Source organism: Vigna unguiculata, unplaced genomic scaffold (genome assembly GCF_037176805.1).
Source record: "Vigna unguiculata cultivar grain cowpea cultivar isolate G323 ecotype 2 unplaced genomic scaffold, ASM3717680v1 ptg000026l_ERROPOS8025000, whole genome shotgun sequence".
Taxonomy (NCBI): Eukaryota; Viridiplantae; Streptophyta; class Magnoliopsida; order Fabales; family Fabaceae; genus Vigna; species Vigna unguiculata.
Window position 1 is genome coordinate 119,542 of NW_028196669.1, and position 15,078 is coordinate 134,619.

General features: G+C 46.5%; 42 non-coding genes and 3 pseudogenes across 42 annotated transcripts; all 45 read left to right on the forward strand.

The window, feature by feature from the left end:
- The first annotated feature begins 103 nt into the window (after positions 1 to 103).
- Positions 104 to 222, forward strand: LOC146879554 (5S ribosomal RNA). The gene has a single exon (XR_014988234.1). It is a non-coding gene; the product is annotated as a 5S ribosomal RNA (ribosomal RNA).
- Positions 223 to 440: 218 nt separating this feature from the next.
- On the forward strand, positions 441 to 559 carry LOC146879555 (5S ribosomal RNA). The gene has a single exon (XR_014988411.1). It is a non-coding gene; the product is annotated as a 5S ribosomal RNA (ribosomal RNA).
- A 218-nt stretch (positions 560 to 777) lies between these two features.
- On the forward strand, positions 778 to 896 carry LOC146879556 (5S ribosomal RNA). Its single transcript, XR_014988235.1, has one exon. It is a non-coding gene; the product is annotated as a 5S ribosomal RNA (ribosomal RNA).
- A 206-nt stretch (positions 897 to 1,102) lies between these two features.
- LOC146879557 (5S ribosomal RNA) lies at positions 1,103 to 1,221 on the forward strand (annotated as a pseudogene).
- A 218-nt stretch (positions 1,222 to 1,439) lies between these two features.
- LOC146879558 (5S ribosomal RNA) lies at positions 1,440 to 1,558 on the forward strand. The gene has a single exon (XR_014988544.1). It is a non-coding gene; the product is annotated as a 5S ribosomal RNA (ribosomal RNA).
- Positions 1,559 to 1,776: 218 nt separating this feature from the next.
- LOC146879559 (5S ribosomal RNA) lies at positions 1,777 to 1,895 on the forward strand (annotated as a pseudogene).
- Positions 1,896 to 2,113: 218 nt separating this feature from the next.
- On the forward strand, positions 2,114 to 2,232 carry LOC146879560 (5S ribosomal RNA). The gene has a single exon (XR_014988236.1). It is a non-coding gene; the product is annotated as a 5S ribosomal RNA (ribosomal RNA).
- Positions 2,233 to 2,450: 218 nt separating this feature from the next.
- Positions 2,451 to 2,569, forward strand: LOC146879561 (5S ribosomal RNA). The gene has a single exon (XR_014988412.1). It is a non-coding gene; the product is annotated as a 5S ribosomal RNA (ribosomal RNA).
- Positions 2,570 to 2,787: 218 nt separating this feature from the next.
- LOC146879562 (5S ribosomal RNA) lies at positions 2,788 to 2,906 on the forward strand. Its single transcript, XR_014988627.1, has one exon. It is a non-coding gene; the product is annotated as a 5S ribosomal RNA (ribosomal RNA).
- A 218-nt stretch (positions 2,907 to 3,124) lies between these two features.
- Positions 3,125 to 3,243, forward strand: LOC146879563 (5S ribosomal RNA). The gene has a single exon (XR_014988237.1). It is a non-coding gene; the product is annotated as a 5S ribosomal RNA (ribosomal RNA).
- A 218-nt stretch (positions 3,244 to 3,461) lies between these two features.
- Positions 3,462 to 3,580, forward strand: LOC146879564 (5S ribosomal RNA). The gene has a single exon (XR_014988571.1). It is a non-coding gene; the product is annotated as a 5S ribosomal RNA (ribosomal RNA).
- A 218-nt stretch (positions 3,581 to 3,798) lies between these two features.
- On the forward strand, positions 3,799 to 3,917 carry LOC146879565 (5S ribosomal RNA). Its single transcript, XR_014988415.1, has one exon. It is a non-coding gene; the product is annotated as a 5S ribosomal RNA (ribosomal RNA).
- A 206-nt stretch (positions 3,918 to 4,123) lies between these two features.
- Positions 4,124 to 4,242, forward strand: LOC146879566 (5S ribosomal RNA; annotated as a pseudogene).
- Positions 4,243 to 4,460: 218 nt separating this feature from the next.
- Positions 4,461 to 4,579, forward strand: LOC146879567 (5S ribosomal RNA). Its single transcript, XR_014988439.1, has one exon. It is a non-coding gene; the product is annotated as a 5S ribosomal RNA (ribosomal RNA).
- A 218-nt stretch (positions 4,580 to 4,797) lies between these two features.
- Positions 4,798 to 4,916, forward strand: LOC146879568 (5S ribosomal RNA). Its single transcript, XR_014988238.1, has one exon. It is a non-coding gene; the product is annotated as a 5S ribosomal RNA (ribosomal RNA).
- A 218-nt stretch (positions 4,917 to 5,134) lies between these two features.
- LOC146879569 (5S ribosomal RNA) lies at positions 5,135 to 5,253 on the forward strand. The gene has a single exon (XR_014988239.1). It is a non-coding gene; the product is annotated as a 5S ribosomal RNA (ribosomal RNA).
- Positions 5,254 to 5,471: 218 nt separating this feature from the next.
- On the forward strand, positions 5,472 to 5,590 carry LOC146879570 (5S ribosomal RNA). Its single transcript, XR_014988240.1, has one exon. It is a non-coding gene; the product is annotated as a 5S ribosomal RNA (ribosomal RNA).
- A 218-nt stretch (positions 5,591 to 5,808) lies between these two features.
- Positions 5,809 to 5,927, forward strand: LOC146879571 (5S ribosomal RNA). The gene has a single exon (XR_014988241.1). It is a non-coding gene; the product is annotated as a 5S ribosomal RNA (ribosomal RNA).
- Positions 5,928 to 6,145: 218 nt separating this feature from the next.
- Positions 6,146 to 6,264, forward strand: LOC146879572 (5S ribosomal RNA). The gene has a single exon (XR_014988243.1). It is a non-coding gene; the product is annotated as a 5S ribosomal RNA (ribosomal RNA).
- A 218-nt stretch (positions 6,265 to 6,482) lies between these two features.
- Positions 6,483 to 6,601, forward strand: LOC146879573 (5S ribosomal RNA). Its single transcript, XR_014988557.1, has one exon. It is a non-coding gene; the product is annotated as a 5S ribosomal RNA (ribosomal RNA).
- A 218-nt stretch (positions 6,602 to 6,819) lies between these two features.
- LOC146879574 (5S ribosomal RNA) lies at positions 6,820 to 6,938 on the forward strand. The gene has a single exon (XR_014988244.1). It is a non-coding gene; the product is annotated as a 5S ribosomal RNA (ribosomal RNA).
- Positions 6,939 to 7,156: 218 nt separating this feature from the next.
- LOC146879575 (5S ribosomal RNA) lies at positions 7,157 to 7,275 on the forward strand. Its single transcript, XR_014988245.1, has one exon. It is a non-coding gene; the product is annotated as a 5S ribosomal RNA (ribosomal RNA).
- Positions 7,276 to 7,493: 218 nt separating this feature from the next.
- On the forward strand, positions 7,494 to 7,612 carry LOC146879576 (5S ribosomal RNA). The gene has a single exon (XR_014988581.1). It is a non-coding gene; the product is annotated as a 5S ribosomal RNA (ribosomal RNA).
- A 218-nt stretch (positions 7,613 to 7,830) lies between these two features.
- Positions 7,831 to 7,949, forward strand: LOC146879577 (5S ribosomal RNA). The gene has a single exon (XR_014988638.1). It is a non-coding gene; the product is annotated as a 5S ribosomal RNA (ribosomal RNA).
- A 218-nt stretch (positions 7,950 to 8,167) lies between these two features.
- LOC146879578 (5S ribosomal RNA) lies at positions 8,168 to 8,286 on the forward strand. Its single transcript, XR_014988246.1, has one exon. It is a non-coding gene; the product is annotated as a 5S ribosomal RNA (ribosomal RNA).
- Positions 8,287 to 8,504: 218 nt separating this feature from the next.
- LOC146879579 (5S ribosomal RNA) lies at positions 8,505 to 8,623 on the forward strand. Its single transcript, XR_014988582.1, has one exon. It is a non-coding gene; the product is annotated as a 5S ribosomal RNA (ribosomal RNA).
- A 218-nt stretch (positions 8,624 to 8,841) lies between these two features.
- LOC146879580 (5S ribosomal RNA) lies at positions 8,842 to 8,960 on the forward strand. The gene has a single exon (XR_014988531.1). It is a non-coding gene; the product is annotated as a 5S ribosomal RNA (ribosomal RNA).
- Positions 8,961 to 9,178: 218 nt separating this feature from the next.
- Positions 9,179 to 9,297, forward strand: LOC146879581 (5S ribosomal RNA). The gene has a single exon (XR_014988583.1). It is a non-coding gene; the product is annotated as a 5S ribosomal RNA (ribosomal RNA).
- A 218-nt stretch (positions 9,298 to 9,515) lies between these two features.
- Positions 9,516 to 9,634, forward strand: LOC146879582 (5S ribosomal RNA). The gene has a single exon (XR_014988247.1). It is a non-coding gene; the product is annotated as a 5S ribosomal RNA (ribosomal RNA).
- Positions 9,635 to 9,852: 218 nt separating this feature from the next.
- Positions 9,853 to 9,971, forward strand: LOC146879583 (5S ribosomal RNA). Its single transcript, XR_014988584.1, has one exon. It is a non-coding gene; the product is annotated as a 5S ribosomal RNA (ribosomal RNA).
- Positions 9,972 to 10,189: 218 nt separating this feature from the next.
- Positions 10,190 to 10,308, forward strand: LOC146879584 (5S ribosomal RNA). The gene has a single exon (XR_014988639.1). It is a non-coding gene; the product is annotated as a 5S ribosomal RNA (ribosomal RNA).
- A 218-nt stretch (positions 10,309 to 10,526) lies between these two features.
- Positions 10,527 to 10,645, forward strand: LOC146879585 (5S ribosomal RNA). The gene has a single exon (XR_014988248.1). It is a non-coding gene; the product is annotated as a 5S ribosomal RNA (ribosomal RNA).
- A 218-nt stretch (positions 10,646 to 10,863) lies between these two features.
- Positions 10,864 to 10,982, forward strand: LOC146879586 (5S ribosomal RNA). Its single transcript, XR_014988585.1, has one exon. It is a non-coding gene; the product is annotated as a 5S ribosomal RNA (ribosomal RNA).
- A 218-nt stretch (positions 10,983 to 11,200) lies between these two features.
- On the forward strand, positions 11,201 to 11,319 carry LOC146879587 (5S ribosomal RNA). Its single transcript, XR_014988533.1, has one exon. It is a non-coding gene; the product is annotated as a 5S ribosomal RNA (ribosomal RNA).
- A 218-nt stretch (positions 11,320 to 11,537) lies between these two features.
- LOC146879588 (5S ribosomal RNA) lies at positions 11,538 to 11,656 on the forward strand. The gene has a single exon (XR_014988586.1). It is a non-coding gene; the product is annotated as a 5S ribosomal RNA (ribosomal RNA).
- Positions 11,657 to 11,874: 218 nt separating this feature from the next.
- LOC146879589 (5S ribosomal RNA) lies at positions 11,875 to 11,993 on the forward strand. Its single transcript, XR_014988640.1, has one exon. It is a non-coding gene; the product is annotated as a 5S ribosomal RNA (ribosomal RNA).
- Positions 11,994 to 12,211: 218 nt separating this feature from the next.
- Positions 12,212 to 12,330, forward strand: LOC146879590 (5S ribosomal RNA). The gene has a single exon (XR_014988249.1). It is a non-coding gene; the product is annotated as a 5S ribosomal RNA (ribosomal RNA).
- A 218-nt stretch (positions 12,331 to 12,548) lies between these two features.
- LOC146879591 (5S ribosomal RNA) lies at positions 12,549 to 12,667 on the forward strand. The gene has a single exon (XR_014988588.1). It is a non-coding gene; the product is annotated as a 5S ribosomal RNA (ribosomal RNA).
- Positions 12,668 to 12,885: 218 nt separating this feature from the next.
- Positions 12,886 to 13,004, forward strand: LOC146879592 (5S ribosomal RNA). The gene has a single exon (XR_014988534.1). It is a non-coding gene; the product is annotated as a 5S ribosomal RNA (ribosomal RNA).
- A 218-nt stretch (positions 13,005 to 13,222) lies between these two features.
- Positions 13,223 to 13,341, forward strand: LOC146879593 (5S ribosomal RNA). The gene has a single exon (XR_014988649.1). It is a non-coding gene; the product is annotated as a 5S ribosomal RNA (ribosomal RNA).
- A 218-nt stretch (positions 13,342 to 13,559) lies between these two features.
- On the forward strand, positions 13,560 to 13,678 carry LOC146879594 (5S ribosomal RNA). The gene has a single exon (XR_014988250.1). It is a non-coding gene; the product is annotated as a 5S ribosomal RNA (ribosomal RNA).
- Positions 13,679 to 13,896: 218 nt separating this feature from the next.
- LOC146879595 (5S ribosomal RNA) lies at positions 13,897 to 14,015 on the forward strand. The gene has a single exon (XR_014988589.1). It is a non-coding gene; the product is annotated as a 5S ribosomal RNA (ribosomal RNA).
- A 218-nt stretch (positions 14,016 to 14,233) lies between these two features.
- On the forward strand, positions 14,234 to 14,352 carry LOC146879596 (5S ribosomal RNA). Its single transcript, XR_014988535.1, has one exon. It is a non-coding gene; the product is annotated as a 5S ribosomal RNA (ribosomal RNA).
- A 218-nt stretch (positions 14,353 to 14,570) lies between these two features.
- LOC146879597 (5S ribosomal RNA) lies at positions 14,571 to 14,689 on the forward strand. Its single transcript, XR_014988251.1, has one exon. It is a non-coding gene; the product is annotated as a 5S ribosomal RNA (ribosomal RNA).
- A 218-nt stretch (positions 14,690 to 14,907) lies between these two features.
- LOC146879598 (5S ribosomal RNA) lies at positions 14,908 to 15,026 on the forward strand. Its single transcript, XR_014988558.1, has one exon. It is a non-coding gene; the product is annotated as a 5S ribosomal RNA (ribosomal RNA).
- The last annotated feature ends 52 nt before the right edge of the window (positions 15,027 to 15,078 follow it).

Here is a 15,078-nt window from a genome sequence, read left to right on the forward strand (position 1 = left end):
CAAAACAACCCACCTCACGTCCCCGTGCCCCCGCGCCGCGCCAAGTGTTCAAACTTAGGCCCAATGCGAAACCCATATGTACATTGATCGTGCAATACTTCACAGGTGCGATCATACCAGCACTAATGCACCGGATCCCATCAGAACTCCGCAGTTAAGCGTGCTTGGGCGAGAGTAGTACTAGGATGGGTGACCTCCTGGGAAGTCCTCGTGTTGCACCTCTTTTTTACGTTATTTTCTTTTCCTACGTTCTTTTCATCACTGTTTTCTTTTGCAATCAAATCCTAAATTATCACCTAAATCATTCCAACTGACTACTACCAAAATCTCTTCAGACCAAAACAACCCACCTCACGTCCCCGTGCCCCCGCGCCGCGCCAAGTGTTCAAACTTAGGCCCAATGCGAAACCCATATGTACATTGATCGTGCAATACTTCACAGGTGTGATCATACCAGCACTAATGCACCGGATCCCATCAGAACTCCGCAGTTAAGCGTGCTTGGGCGAGAGTAGTACTAGGATGGGTGACCTCCTGGGAAGTCCTCGTGTTGCACCTCTTTTTTACGTTATTTTCTTTTCCTACGTTCTTTTCATCACTGTTTTCTTTTGCAATCAAATCCTAAATTATCACCTAAATCATTCCAACTGACTACTACCAAAATCTCTTCAGACCAAAACAACCCACCTCACGTCCCCGTGCCCCCGCGCCGCGCCAAGTGTTTAAACTTAGGCCCAATGCGAAACCCATATGTACATTGATCGTGCAATACTTCACAGGTGCGATCATACCAGCACTAATGCACCGGATCCCATCAGAACTCCGCAGTTAAGCGTGCTTGGGCGAGAGTAGTACTAGGATGGGTGACCTCCTGGGAAGTCCTCGTGTTGCACCTCTTTTTTACGTTATTTTCTTTTCCTACGTTCTTTTCATCACTATTTTTTTTTGCAATCAAATCCTAAATGATTCCAACTGACTACTACTAAAATCTCTTCAGAACAAAACAACCCAGCTCACGTCCCCGCGCCCCCGCGCCGTGCCAAGTGTTCAAACTTAGGCCCAATGCGAAACCCATATGTACATTGATCGTGCCATACTTCACGGGTGCGATCATACCAGCACTAATCCACCGGATCCCATCAGAACTTCGCAGTTAAGCGTGCTTGGGCGAGAGTAGTAATAGGATGGGTGATTTGCTGGGATGTCCTCGTGTTGTACCTCTTTTTCACGTTATTTTCTTTTCCTACGTTCTTTTCATCACTGTTTTTTTTTGCAATCAAATTCTAAATTATCACCTAAATCTTTCCAACTGACTACTTCCAAAATCTCTTCAGACCAAAACAACCCACCTCACGTCCCCGTGCCCCCGCGCCGCGCCAAGTGTTCAAACTTAGGCCCAATGCGAAACCCATATGTACATTGATCGTGCAATACTTCACAGGTGCGATCATACCAGCACTAATGCACCGGATCCCATCAGAACTCCGCAGTTAAGCGTGCTTGGGCGAGAGTAGTACTAGGATGGGTGACCTCCTGGGTAGTCCTCGTGTTGCACCTCTTTTTTACGTTATTTTCTTTTCCTACGTTCTTTTCATCACTGTTTTCTTTTGCAATCAAATCCTAAATTATCACCTAAATCATTCCAACTGACTACTACCAAAATCTCTTCAGACCAAAACAACCCACCTCACGTCCCCGTGCCCCCGCGCCGCGCCAAGTGTTCAAACTTAGGCCCAATGCGAAACCCATATGTACATTGATCGTGCCATACTTCACGGGTGCGATCATACCAGCACTAATCCACCGGATCCCATCAGAACTTCGCAGTTAAGCGTGCTTGGGCGAGAGTAGTAATAGGATGGGTGACTTGCTGGGATGTCCTCGTGTTATACCTCTTTTTCACGTTATTTTCTTTTCCTACGTTCTTTTCATCACTGTTTTTTTTTGCAATCAAATTCTAAATTATCACCTAAATCTTTCCAACTGACTACTTCCAAAATCTCTTCAGACCAAAACAACCCACCTCACGTCCCCGTGCCCCCGCGCCGCGCCAAGTGTTCAAACTTAGGCCCAATGCGAAACCCATATGTACATTGATCGTGCAATACTTCACAGGTGCGATCATACCAGCACTAATGCACCGGATCCCATCAGAACTCCGCAGTTAAGCGTGCTTGGGCGAGAGTAGTACTAGGATGGGTGACCTCCTGGGAAGTCCTCGTGTTGCACCTCTTTTTTACGTTATTTTCTTTTCCTACGTTCTTTTCATCACTGTTTTCTTTTGCAATCAAATCCTAAATTATCACCTAAATCATTCCAACTGACTACTACCAAAATCTCTTCAGACCAAAACAACCCACCTCACGTCCCCGTGCCCCCGCGCCGCGCCAAGTGTTCAAACTTAGGCCCAATGCGAAACCCATATGTACATTGATCGTGCAATACTTCACAGGTGTGATCATACCAGCACTAATGCACCGGATCCCATCAGAACTCCGCAGTTAAGCGTGCTTGGGCGAGAGTAGTACTAGGATGGGTGACCTCCTGGGAAGTCCTCGTGTTGCACCTCTTTTTTACGTTATTTTCTTTTCCTACGTTCTTTTCATCACTGTTTTCTTTTGCAATCAAATCCTAAATTATCACCTAAATCATTCCAACTGACTACTACCAAAATCTCTTCAGACCAAAACAACCCACCTCACGTCCCCGTGCCCCCGCGCCGCGCCAAGTGTTTAAACTTAGGCCCAATGCGAAACCCATATGTACATTGATCGTGCAATACTTCACAGGTGCGATCATACCAGCACTAATGCACCGGATCCCATCAGAACTCCGCAGTTAAGCGTGCTTGGGCGAGAGTAGGACTAGGATGGGTGACCTCCTGGGAAGTCCTCGTGTTGCACCTCTTTTTTACGTTATTTTCTTTTCCTACGTTCTTTTCATCACTGTTTTCTTTTGCAATCAAATTCTAAATTATCACCTAAATCATTCCAACTGACTACTACAAAAATCTCTTCAGACCAAAACAACCCACCTCACGTCCCCGTGCCCCCGCGCCGCGCCAAGTGTTCAAACTTAGGCCCAATGCGAAACCCATATGTACATTGATCGTGCAATACTTCACAGGTGCGATCATACCAGCACTAATGCACCGGATCCCATCAGAACTCCGCAGTTAAGCGTGCTTGGGCGAGAGTAGTACTAGGATGGGTGACCTCCTGGGAAGTCCTCGTGTTGCACCTCTTTTTTACGTTATTTTCTTTTCCGACGTTCTTTTCATCACTGTTTTCTTTTGCAATCAAATCCTAAATTATCACCTAAATCATTCAAACTGACTACTACCAAAATCTCTTCAGACCAAAACAACCCACCTCACGTCCCCGTGCCCCCGCGCCGCGCCAAGTGTTCAAACTTAGGCCCAATGCGAAACCCATATGTACATTGATCGTGCAATACTTCACAGGTGTGATCATACCAGCACTAATGCACCAGATCCCATCAGAACTCCGCAGTTAAGCGTGCTTGGGCGAGAGTAGTACTAGGATGGGTGACCTCCTGGGAAGTCCTCGTGTTGCACCTCTTTTTTACGTTATTTTCTTTTCCTACGTTCTTTTCATCATTGTTTTCTTTTGCAATCAAATCCTAAATTATCACCTAAATCATTCCAACTGACTACTACCAAAATCTCTTCAGACCAAAACAACCCACCTCACGTCCCCGTGCCCCCGCGCCGCGCCAAGTGTTCAAACTTAGGCCCAATGCGAAACCCATAGGTACATTGATCGTGCCATACTTCACGGGTGCGATCATACCAGCACTAATGCACCGGATCCCATCAGAACTCCGCAGTTAAGCGTGCTTGGGCGAGAGTAGTACTAGGATGGGTGACCTCCTGGGAAGTCCTCGTGTTGCACCTCTTTTTTACGTTATTTTCTTTTCCTACGTTCTTTTCATCACTGTTTTCTTTTGCAATCAAATCCTAAATGATTCCAACTGACTACTACCAAAATCTCTTCAGACCAAAACAACCCAGCTCACGTCCCCGCGCCCCCGCGCCGTGCCAAGTGTTCAAACTTAGGCCCAATGCGAAACCCATATGTACATTGATCGTGCCATACTTCACGGGTGCGATCATACCAGCACTAATCCACCGGATCCCATCAGAACTTCGCAGTTAAGCGTGCTTGGGCGAGAGTAGTAATAGGATGGGTGACTTGCTGGGATGTCCTCGTGTTATACCTCTTTTTCACGTTATTTTCTTTTCCTACGTTCTTTTCATCACTGTTTTTTTTTGCAATCAAATTCTAAATTATCACCTAAATCTTTCCAACTGACTACTACCAAAATCTCTTCAGACCAAAACAACCCACCTCACCTCCCCGTGCCCCCGCGCCGCGCCAAGTGTTCAAACTTAGGCCCAATGCGAAACCCATATGTACATTGATCGTGCAATACTTCACAGGTGCGATCATACCAGCACTAATGCACTGGATCCCATCAGAACTCCGCAGTTAAGCGTGCTTGGGCGAGAGTAGTACTAGGATGGGTGACCTCCTGGGAAGTCCTCGTGTTGCACCTCTTTTTTACGTTATTTTCTTTTCCCACGTTCTTTTCATCACTGTTTTCTTTTGCAATCAAATCCTAAATTATCACCTAAATCATTCCAACTGACTACTACCAAAATCTCTTCAGACCAAAACAACCCACCTCACGTCCCCGTGCCCCCGCGCCGCGCCAAGTGTTCAAACTTAGGCCCAATGCGAAACCCATATGTACATTGATCGTGCAATACTTCACAGGTGCGATCATACCAGCACTAATGCACCGGATCCCATCAGAACTCCGCAGTTAAGCGTGCTTGGGCGAGAGTAGTACTAGGATGGGTGACCTCCTGGGAAGTCCTCGTGTTGCACCTCTTTTTTACGTTATTTTCTTTTCCTATGTTCTTTTCATCACTGTTTTCTTTTGCAATCAAATCCTAAATTATCACCTAAATCATTCCAACTGACTACTACCAAAATCTCTTCAGACCAAAACAACCCACCTCACGTCCCCGTGCCCCCGCGCCGCGCCAAGTGTTCAAACTTAGGCCCAATGCGAAACCCATATGTACATTGATCGTGCAATACTTCACAGGTGCGATCATACCAGCACTAATGCACCGGATCCCATCAGAACTCCGCAGTTAAGCGTGCTTGGGCGAGAGTAGTACTAGGATGGGTGACCTCCTGGGAAGTCCTCGTGTTGCACCTCTTTTTTACGTTATTTTCTTTTCCCACGTTCTTTTCATCACTGTTTTCTTTTGCAATCAAATCCTAAATTATCACCTAAATCATTCCAACTGACTACTACCAAAATCTCTTCAGACCAAAACAACCCACCTCACGTCCCCGTGCCCCCGCGCCGCGCCAAGTGTTCAAACTTAGGCCCAATGCGAAACCCATATGTACATTGATCTTGCAATACTTCACAGGTGCGATCATACCAGCACTAATGCACCGGATCCCATCAGAACTCCGCAGTTAAGCGTGCTTGGGCGAGAGTAGTACTAGGATGGGTGACCTCCTGGGAAGTCCTCGTGTTGCACCTCTTTTTTACGTTATTTTCTTTTCCCACGTTCTTTTCATCACTGTTTTCTTTTGCAATCAAATCCTAAATTATCACCTAAATCATTCCAACTGACTACTACCAAAATCTCTTCAGACCAAAACAACCCACCTCACGTCCCCGTGCCCCCGCGCCGCGCCAAGTGTTCAAACTTAGGCCCAATGCGAAACCCATATGTACATTGATCTTGCAATACTTCACAGGTGCGATCATACCAGCACTAATGCACCGGATCCCATCAGAACTCCGCAGTTAAGCGTGCTTGGGCGAGAGTAGTACTAGGATGGGTGACCTCCTGGGAAGTCCTCGTGTTGCACCTCTTTTTTACGTTATTTTCTTTTCCTACGTTCTTTTCATCACTGTTTTCTTTTGCAATCAAATCCTAAATTATCACCTAAATCATTCCAACTGACTACTACCAAAATCTCTTCAGACCAAAACAACCCACCTCACGTCCCCGTGCCCCCGCGCCGCGCCAAGTGTTCAAACTTAGGCCCAATGCGAAACCCATATGTACATTGATCGTGCAATACTTCACAGGTGCGATCATACCAGCACTAATGCACCGGATCCCATCAGAACTCCGCAGTTAAGCGTGCTTGGGCGAGAGTAGTACTAGGATGGGTGACCTCCTGGGAAGTCCTCGTGTTGCACCTCTTTTTTACGTTATTTTCTTTTCCTACGTTCTTTTCATCACTGTTTTCTTTTGCAATCAAATCCTAAATTATCACCTAAATCATTCCAACTGACTACTACCAAAATCTCTTCAGACCAAAACAACCCACCTCACCTCACCGTGCCCCCGCGCCGCGCCAAGTGTTCAAACTTAGGCCCAATGCGAAACCCATATGTACATTGATCGTGCAATACTTCACAGGTGCGATCATACCAGCACTAATGCACCGGATCCCATCAGAACTCCGCAGTTAAGCGTGCTTGGGCGAGAGTAGTACTAGGATGGGTGACCTCCTGGGATGTCCTCGTGTTGCACCTCTTTTTTACGTTATTTTCTTTTCCCACGTTCTTTTCATCACTGTTTTCTTTTGCAATCAAATCCTAAATTATCACCTAAATCATTCCAACTGACTACTACCAAAATCTCTTCAGACCAAAACAACCCACCTCACGTCCCCGTGCCCCCGCGCCGCGCCAAGTGTTCAAACTTAGGCCCAATGCGAAACCCATATGTACATTGATCGTGCAATACTTCACAGGTGCGATCATACCAGCACTAATGCACCGGATCCCATCAGAACTCCGCAGTTAAGCGTGCTTGGGCGAGAGTAGTACTAGGATGGGTGACCTCCTGGGAAGTCCTCGTGTTGCACCTCTTTTTTACGTTATTTTCTTTTCCCACGTTCTTTTCATCACTGTTTTCTTTTGCAATCAAATCCTAAATTATCACCTAAATCATTCCAACTGACTACTACCAAAATCTCTTCAGACCAAAACAACCCACCTCACGTCCCCGTGCCCCCGCGCCGCGCCAAGTGTTCAAACTTAGGCCCAATGCGAAACCCATATGTACATTGATCGTGCAATACTTCACAGGTGCGATCATACCAGCACTAATGCACCGGATCCCATCAGAACTCCGCAGTTAAGCGTGCTTGGGCGAGAGTAGTACTAGGATGGGTGACCTCCTGGGAAGTCCTCGTGTTGCACCTCTTTTTTACGTTATTTTCTTTTCCCACGTTCTTTTCATCACTGTTTTCTTTTGCAATCAAATCCTAAATTATCACCTAAATCATTCCAACTGACTACTACCAAAATCTCTTCAGACCAAAAAAACCCACCTCACGTCCCCGTGCCCCCGCGCCGCGCCAAGTGTTCAAACTTAGGCCCAATGCGAAACCCATATGTACATTGATCGTGCAATACTTCACAGGTGCGATCATACCAGCACTAATGCACCGGATCCCATCAGAACTCCTCAGTTAAGCGTGCTTGGGCGAGAGTAGTACTAGGATGGGTGACCTCCTGGGAAGTCCTCGTGTTGCACCTCTTTTTTACGTTATTTTCTTTTCCCACGTTCTTTTCATCACTGTTTTCTTTTGCAATCAAATCCTAAATTATCACCTAAATCATTCCAACTGACTACTACCAAAATCTCTTCAGACCAAAACAACCCACCTCACCTCCCCGTGCCCCCGCGCCGCGCCAAGTGTTCAAACTTAGGCCCAATGCGAAACCCATATGTACATTGATCGTGCAATACTTCACAGGTGCGATCATACCAGCACTAATGCACCGGATCCTATCAGAACTCCGCAGTTAAGCATGCTTGGGCGAGAGTAGTACTAGGATGGGTGACCTCCTGGGAAGTCCTCGTGTTGCACCTCTTTTTTACGTTATTTTCTTTTCCCACGTTCTTTTCATCACTGTTTTCTTTTGCAATCAAATCCTAAATTATCACCTAAATCATTCCAACTGACTACTACCAAAATCTCTTCAGACCAAAACAACCCACCTCACGTCCCCGTGCCCCCGCGCCGCGCCAAGTGTTCAAACTTAGGCCCAATGCGAAACCCATATGTACATTGATCGTGCAATACTTCACAGGTGCGATCATACCAGCACTAATGCACCGGATCCCATCAGAACTCCGCAGTTAAGCGTGCTTGGGCGAGAGTAGTACTAGGATGGGTGACCTCCTGGGAAGTCCTCGTGTTGCACCTCTTTTTTACGTTATTTTCTTTTCCCATGTTCTTTTCATCACTGTTTTCTTTTGCAATCAAATCCTAAATTATCACCTAAATCATTCCAACTGACTACTACCAAAATCTCTTCAGACCAAAAAAACCCACCTCACGTCCCCGTGCCCCCGCGCCGCGCCAAGTGTTCAAACTTAGGCCCAATGCGAAACCCATATGTACATTGATCGTGCAATACTTCACAGGTGCGATCATACCAGCACTAATGCACCGGATCCCATCAGAACTCCTCAGTTAAGCGTGCTTGGGCGAGAGTAGTACTAGGATGGGTGACCTCCTGGGAAGTCCTCGTGTTGCACCTCTTTTTTACGTTATTTTCTTTTCCCACGTTCTTTTCATCACTGTTTTCTTTTGCAATCAAATCCTAAATTATCACCTAAATCATTCCAACTGACTACTACCAAAATCTCTTCAGACCAAAACAACCCACCTCACCTCCCCGTGCCCCCGCGCCGCGCCAAGTGTTCAAACTTAGGCCCAATGCGAAACCCATATGTACATTGATCGTGCAATACTTCACAGGTGCGATCATACCAGCACTAATGCACCGGATCCTATCAGAACTCCGCAGTTAAGCGTGCTTGGGCGAGAGTAGTACTAGGATGGGTGACCTCCTGGGAAGTCCTCGTGTTGCACCTCTTTTTTACGTTATTTTCTTTTCCCACGTTCTTTTCATCACTGTTTTCTTTTGCAATCAAATCCTAAATTATCACCTAAATCATTCCAACTGACTACTACCAAAATCTCTTCAGACCAAAAAAACCCACCTCACGTCCCCGTGCCCCCGCGCCGCGCCAAGTGTTCAAACTTAGGCCCAATGCGAAACCCATATGTACATTGATCGTGCAATACTTCACAGGTGCGATCATACCAGCACTAATGCACCGGATCCCATCAGAACTCCTCAGTTAAGCGTGCTTGGGCGAGAGTAGTACTAGGATGGGTGACCTCCTGGGAAGTCCTCGTGTTGCACCTCTTTTTTACGTTATTTTCTTTTCCCACGTTCTTTTCATCACTGTTTTCTTTTGCAATCAAATCCTAAATTATCACCTAAATCATTCCAACTGACTACTACCAAAATCTCTTCAGACCAAAACAACCCACCTCACGTCCCCGTGCCCCCGCGCCGCGCCAAGTGTTCAAACTTAGGCCCAATGCGAAACCCATATGTACATTGATCGTGCAATACTTCACAGGTGCGATCATACCAGCACTAATGCACCGGATCCCATCAGAACTCCGCAGTTAAGCGTGCTTGGGCGAGAGTAGTACTAGGATGGGTGACCTCCTGGGAAGTCCTCGTGTTGCACCTCTTTTTTACGTTATTTTCTTTTCCCATGTTCTTTTCATCACTGTTTTCTTTTGCAATCAAATCCTAAATTATCACCTAAATCATTCCAACTGACTACTACCAAAATCTCTTCAGACCAAAAAAACCCACCTCACGTCCCCGTGCCCCCGCGCCGCGCCAAGTGTTCAAACTTAGGCCCAATGCGAAACCCATATGTACATTGATCGTGCAATACTTCACAGGTGCGATCATACCAGCACTAATGCACCGGATCCCATCAGAACTCCTCAGTTAAGCGTGCTTGGGCGAGAGTAGTACTAGGATGGGTGACCTCCTGGGAAGTCCTCGTGTTGCACCTCTTTTTTACGTTATTTTCTTTTCCCACGTTCTTTTCATCACTGTTTTCTTTTGCAATCAAATCCTAAATTATCACCTAAATCATTCCAACTGACTACTACCAAAATCTCTTCAGACCAAAACAACCCACCTCACCTCCCCGTGCCCCCGCGCCGCGCCAAGTGTTCAAACTTAGGCCCAATGCGAAACCCATATGTACATTGATCGTGCAATACTTCACAGGTGCGATCATACCAGCACTAATGCACCGGATCCTATCAGAACTCCGCAGTTAAGCATGCTTGGGCGAGAGTAGTACTAGGATGGGTGACCTCCTGGGAAGTCCTCGTGTTGCACCTCTTTTTTACGTTATTTTCTTTTCCCACGTTCTTTTCATCACTGTTTTCTTTTGCAATCAAATCCTAAATTATCACCTAAATCATTCCAACTGACTACTACCAAAATCTCTTCAGACCAAAACAACCCACCTCACGTCCCCGTGCCCCCGCGCCGCGCCAAGTGTTCAAACTTAGGCCCAATGCGAAACCCATATGTACATTGATCGTGCAATACTTCACAGGTGCGATCATACCAGCACTAATGCACCGGATCCCATCAGAACTCCGCAGTTAAGCGTGCTTGGGCGAGAGTAGTACTAGGATGGGTGACCTCCTGGGAAGTCCTCGTGTTGCACCTCTTTTTTACGTTATTTTCTTTTCCCATGTTCTTTTCATCACTGTTTTCTTTTGCAATCAAATCCTAAATTATCACCTAAATCATTCCAACTGACTACTACCAAAATCTCTTCAGACCAAAAAAACCCACCTCACGTCCCCGTGCCCCCGCGCCGCGCCAAGTGTTCAAACTTAGGCCCAATGCGAAACCCATATGTACATTGATCGTGCAATACTTCACAGGTGCGATCATACCAGCACTAATGCACCGGATCCCATCAGAACTCCTCAGTTAAGCGTGCTTGGGCGAGAGTAGTACTAGGATGGGTGACCTCCTGGGAAGTCCTCGTGTTGCACCTCTTTTTTACGTTATTTTCTTTTCCCACGTTCTTTTCATCACTGTTTTCTTTTGCAATCAAATCCTAAATTATCACCTAAATCATTCCAACTGACTACTACCAAAATCTCTTCAGACCAAAACAACCCACCTCACCTCCCCGTGCCCCCGCGCCGCGCCAAGTGTTCAAACTTAGGCCCAATGCGAAACCCATATGTACATTGATCGTGCAATACTTCACAGGTGCGATCATACCAGCACTAATGCACCGGATCCTATCAGAACTCCGCAGTTAAGCGTGCTTGGGCGAGAGTAGTACTAGGATGGGTGACCTCCTGGGAAGTCCTCGTGTTGCACCTCTTTTTTACGTTATTTTCTTTTCCCACGTTCTTTTCATCACTGTTTTCTTTTGCAATCAAATCCTAAATTATCACCTAAATCATTCCAACTGACTACTACCAAAATCTCTTCAGACCAAAAAAACCCACCTCACGTCCCCGTGCCCCCGCGCCGCGCCAAGTGTTCAAACTTAGGCCCAATGCGAAACCCATATGTACATTGATCGTGCAATACTTCACAGGTGCGATCATACCAGCACTAATGCACCGGATCCCATCAGAACTCCTCAGTTAAGCGTGCTTGGGCGAGAGTAGTACTAGGATGGGTGACCTCCTGGGAAGTCCTCGTGTTGCACCTCTTTTTTACGTTATTTTCTTTTCCCACGTTCTTTTCATCACTGTTTTCTTTTGCAATCAAATCCTAAATTATCACCTAAATCATTCCAACTGACTACTACCAAAATCTCTTCAGACCAAAACAACCCACCTCACCTCCCCGTGCCCCCGCGCCGCGCCAAGTGTTCAAACTTAGGCCCAATGCGAAACCCATATGTACATTGATCGTGCAATACTTCACAGGTGCGATCATACCAGCACTAATGCACCGGATCCTATCAGAACTCCGCAGTTAAGCATGCTTGGGCGAGAGTAGTACTAGGATGGGTGACCTCCTGGGAAGTCCTCGTGTTGCACCTCTTTTTTACGTTATTTTCTTTTCCCACGTTCTTTTCATCACTGTTTTCTTTTGCAATCAAATCCTAAATTATCACCTAAATCATTCCAACTGACTACTACCAAAATCTCTTCAGACCAAAACAACCCACCTCACGTCCCCGTGCCCCCGCGCCGCGCCAAGTGTTCAAACTTAGGCCCAATGCGAAACCCATATGTACATTGATCGTGCAATACTTCACAGGTGCGATCATACCAGCACTAATGCACCGGATCCCATCAGAACTCCGCAGTTAAGCGTGCTTGGGCGAGAGTAGTACTAGGATGGGTGACCTCCTGGGAAGTCCTCGTGTTGCACCTCTTTTTTACGTTATTTTCTTTTCCCACGTTCTTTTCATCACTGTTTTCTTTTGCAATCAAATCCTAAATTATCACCTAAATCATTCCAACTGACTACTACCAAAATCTCTTCAGACCAAAAAAACCCACCTCACGTCCCCGTGCCCCCGCGCCGCGCCAAGTGTTCAAACTTAGGCCCAATGCGAAACCCATATGTACATTGATCGTGCAATACTTCACAGGTGCGATCATACCAGCACTAATGCACCGGATCCCATCAGAACTCCTCAGTTAAGCGTGCTTGGGCGAGAGTAGTACTAGGATGGGTGACCTCCTGGGAAGTCCTCGTGTTGCACCTCTTTTTTACGTTATTTTCTTTTCCCACGTTCTTTTCATCACTGTTTTCTTTTGCAATCAAATCCTAAATTATCACCTAAATCATTCCAACTGACTACTACCAAAATCTCTTCAGACCAAAACAACCCACCTCACCTCCCCGTGCCCCCGCGCCGCGCCAAGTGTTCAAACTTAGGCCCAATGCGAAACCCATATGTACATTGATCGTGCAATACTTCACAGGTGCGATCATACCAGCACTAATGCACCGGATCCTATCAGAACTCCGCAGTTAAGCGTGCTTGGGCGAGAGTAGTACTAGGATGGGTGACCTCCTGGGAAGTCCTCGTGTTGCACCTCTTTTTTACGTTATTTTCTTTTCCCACGTTCTTTTCATCACTGTTTTCTTTTGCAATCAAATCCTAAATTATCACCTAAATCATTCCAACTGACTACTACCAAAATCTCTTCAGACCAAAACAACCCACCTCACGTCCCCGTGCCCCCGCGCCGCGCCAAGTGTTCAAACTTAGGCCCAATGCGAAACCCATATGTACATTGATCGTGCAATACTTCACAGGTGCGATCATACCAGCACTAATGCACCGGATCCTATCAGAACTCCGCAGTTAAGCATGCTTGGACGAGAGTAGTACTAGGATGGGTGACCTCCTGGGAAGTCCTCGTGTTGCACCTCTTTTTTACGTTATTTTCTTTTCCCACGTTCTTTTCATCACTGTTTTCTTTTGCAATCAAATCCTAAATTATCACCTAAATCATTCCAACTGACTAGTACCAAAATCTCTTCAGACCAAAACAACCCACCTCACGTCCCCGTGCCCCCGCGCCGCGCCAAGTGTTCAAACTTAGGCCCAATGCGAAACCCATATGTACATTGATCGTGCAATACTTCACAGGTGCGATCATACCAGCACTAATGCACCGGATCCCATCAGAACTCCGCAGTTAAGCGTGCTTGGGCGAGAGTAGTACTAGGATGGGTGACCTCCTGGGAAGTCCTCGTGTTGCACCTCTTTTTTACGTTATTTTCTTTTCCCACGTTCTTTTCATCACTGTTTTCTTTTGCAATCAAATCCTAAATTATCACCTAAATCATTCCAACTGACTACTACCAAAATCTCTTCAGACCAAAAAAACCCACCTCACGTCCCCGTGCCCCCGCGCCGCGCCAAGTGTTCAAACTTAGGCCCAATGCGAAACCCATATGTACATTGATCGTGCAATACTTCACAGGTGCGATCATACCAGCACTAATGCACCGGATCCCATCAGAACTCCTCAGTTAAGCGTGCTTGGGCGAGAGTAGTACTAGGATGGGTGACCTCCTGGGAAGTCCTCGTGTTGCACCTCTTTTTTACGTTATTTTCTTTTCCCACGTTCTTTTCATCACTGTTTTCTTTTGCAATCAAATCCTAAATTATCACCTAAATCATTCCAACTGACTACTACCAAAATCTCTTCAGACCAAAACAACCCACCTCACCTCCCCGTGCCCCCGCGCCGCGCCAAGTGTTCAAACTTAGGCCCAATGCGAAACCCATATGTACATTGATCGTGCAATACTTCACAGGTGCGATCATACCAGCACTAATGCACCGGATCCTATCAGAACTCCGCAGTTAAGCGTGCTTGGGCGAGAGTAGTACTAGGATGGGTGACCTCCTGGGAAGTCCTCGTGTTGCACCTCTTTTTTACGTTATTTTCTTTTCCCACGTTCTTTTCATCACTGTTTTCTTTTGCAATCAAATCCTAAATTATCACCTAAATCATTCCAACTGACTACTACCAAAATCTCTTCAGACCAAAACAACCCACCTCACGTCCCCGTGCCCCCGCGCCGCGCCAAGTGTTCAAACTTAGGCCCAATGCGAAACCCATATGTACATTGATCGTGCAATACTTCACAGGTGCGATCATACCAGCACTAATGCACCGGATCCCATCAGAACTCCGCAGTTAAGCGTGCTTGGGCGAGAGTAGTACTAGGATGGGTGACCTCCTGGGAAGTCCTCGTGTTGCACCTCTTTTTTACGTTATTTTCTTTTCCTACGTTCTTTTCATCACTGTTTTCTTTTGCAATCAAATCCTAAATTATCACCTAAATCATTCCAACTGACTACTACCAAAATCTCTTCAGACCAAAACAACCCACCTCACGTCCCCGTGCCCCCGCGCCGCGCCAAGTGTTCAAACTTAGGCCCAATGCGAAACCCATATGTACATTGATCGTGCAATACTTCACAGGTGCGATCATACCAGCACTAATGCACCGGATCCCATCAGAACTCCGCAGTTAAGCGTGCTTGGGCGAGAGTAGTACTAGGATGGGTGACCTCCTGGGATGTCCTCGTGTTGCACCTCTTTTTTACGTTATTTTCTTTTCCCACGTTCTTTTCATCACTGTTTTCTTTTG